Genomic DNA, 2,940 nt, shown 5'->3' on the forward strand with positions numbered 1-2,940 from the left:
AACAGGTTGTGGTGAAGCTCCGTATTCTACTCTAGAAGAGAAAACTGGTTTCATTAGGTTTTTGAATTGTTAAGCCGAAGTAAACATTATCGAAAGTGTTACTTATTACGGATCCATGAGTAAAGCCAGTAAATCGTCTTTGTGATTGTCTTCCATAAATTCTGTATACAGTCGTTGCTCAAACAATAGCCAACATGGGCTTCTTATTTAACTGCAATCACAGCCAAACAGCAGACAAAGCTGTGGTTGATACAAGAGTCGCACAATTTAATAAACATCAAAGGACGAAAGCCACCAACATGTATGCTGTGCTTGGCGGTGTGATCAAACAACAAACAGTTGAAAGTAAATAATATCCACTTTATTATCTGTAAATTAAAAGGGTATGAAATTGTACATCCGTTCAGCTTAATTTTGTTTTATATAAAAAGTGATTCGTAACCATTGCAGGCCTTCATTACTCCCCCCACCAAAAGTGTCTGAAGCAGTAGTACATTTAGAAGCAAGTTTAAGGTGGCTGGAAACACAAGATGTTGACAGCGTCAAAGTCCTTCAATTAAGAAACATTCTTGACTTTGCTAGAACCCAACAGTTCGCGGCAAAGAAGCAAACGTCATTGGATATATTTTTCAAGAAATGATGAAATTTAAATTTGGAACCACACTGACTTTGCACTTTGCGCAACGATTAATTTAGCAGTTTTCACATGTTTCTTTTGATGTTCACAAAATCTGAAATAAAAGTTATTTGCACGCTGAAATCATGCGTTGATTGTTAATTATTCTTGCAGTTGTCGCATATGATAAGATTTTAGCGGTATGAAATTTGTACAGACACCGTATGTAGACCCGGGAATAGCTGCATGCAATGACCGTACGATATCAGACGGCAAGTAAATGGTTTCAATATTTTGTTCATCCTATATTTTACATGACGAATTCAGACTATTACAAAATTATTGAATATTTTAAATCTGTACGTTTTTCAATGAAATTACATCCATTATGGATGAACTGCATGCCACGACAGCACGGTAGCATACGGTGTTGATACACTTTTCATGATATAGCGATAGTCTGGTATTATCGGTCAATCTGTATTATCGTTCAAACAAATAAAAATTAGTAAATGTTTTTAATGCACAGTAATAACCTATAAATATATTAGCCATCGATTATTTTGAATATATCTTAATTAATGCATTCCAGTTAATATTCATCTGATGATAAGCCGACTTTTGATCATTGTACATGTATACACGTATATCTTCTCGGAAAAAAAAGTTAAATATTGTAAAACCCCGCATTAACGCGACCCCGCTTTTAACGCGATCCGATTTTATGGACCCCGATCATCGCGTTATAGCGGGGTTCCACTGTATTTAAGTTTAAAAATTAGTATAATTAATATAAAGTAGAAATTTAGGCATGAAAAAAAGTTCAAAATTCATTCAAATTATATTAAATACATTTTTAAATTTTTAATTTATATTTTAAAAAATCAGGGGAGACAAATTCAATCAAACATATTAATTCATTCTCATGAACTCTTATATCCTAGACAAAGATGAATATTTCTGAAAAAATCTAATATCACTTTTAAAACAAATCGTTGTAATTTTGTTTCATTATTGAAGTGAAAAGGTGTGAAAAATGGTAATACACTTTTGCATAATAATTTTTACAATTTAAGTACATCAAAGTTTAGAATTTGAATCATTTTAATTAAAGCTGAAATTTCTCCAGATAAAAAAATTATATTGATAAATTTTTCTTGTATTTCATTAAACAGTTCTTAAAGATGTGCTTACAACATAACCAAATATAGGTGACTTACTTAATTCAAATTAAGTTGTAAGTTTTCAGTTCGTCTTTTATTGCAATTCCAGTAAACATATTTGGTATCGGGGGTATGCACTTGGAGTAGTCACCCACTGATACAGTTTGGAGTTTTATATCATTTTCATAAAACTTGTAATTCAGGTTACTCTGGTTTGTATATATTTTTTTTAAACTGTCTTCCCAGGATACCATGTATGCTTAAATGAAACAGCCCATATATAAATCTGTTTTATTTCTTGGTAGATAGAAATGTGTTTATCAATATATTCACATCAGTGTAGAATTAATATATTGTAAAACAAAAAAAAGAAAGCAGTTATTATTACCATAAAATAGTATTCAAACCATTTTTTTAAATAAAGTAATCAAACTATATATAAAAAAGTCATAAGTTTACAAAAAGTAATCTCTTATTATGATGACTCTTTAAATTATATAACTTAAGAACTACTTGACAAATTTTGCTCAATCATTTAGTTTTCTTCATCATATGGTGTCTTTTTTATTTTATTTCATTCTTGTTTCTAAACTCAAGTGTTCAAAGCATGTGAGTTACCACAGTGATACCCTTATCTGTCAAGTAAAGTTTGTTATATGCAACCCTATGTCATATGTTATTCAGAACGCTGTTCAAACCATGGCAACCAGAATGGTTGTATTACTATTGGTTACCTCTGGAAGCCAGATCTTAGTGGGTGAAAGTTACACACTTTGATTAGTCATATTTATGGTGCAAATTACATTTTAAAAAATCAAAATTTGTATTTTCTTTCATTCATGGTGCAACAAATTGACATTTTTTTAAAACCCCAACAAAGTTCTTTTTTATTTCCTTTCATGGAGCACAAAATTTACATTTCAAGAAACAAAATTAATGGTCCTTTTTTTCTTTAATGGTGCAACAAATTCACCTTTAAAATAAATCAAATTTCATGTTTTTTCTTTAACGGTGCTGCAAATTTACATTTCAAGAAACAAAATAAATGTTTTCTTTCATTCATGGGTCAACAGATTTACATTTTAGAAAACAAACTTCTTTTTTTTTTCTTCATGATACAATAAATTTACATAAGTTTGAACTCGTGACCTCCCACATCTA

This window comes from Sinohyriopsis cumingii, chromosome 13, assembly GCF_028554795.1.
Source record: "Sinohyriopsis cumingii isolate HCF-2022 chromosome 13, ASM2855479v2, whole genome shotgun sequence".
Lineage (NCBI taxonomy): Eukaryota > Metazoa > Mollusca > Bivalvia > Unionida > Unionidae > Sinohyriopsis > Sinohyriopsis cumingii.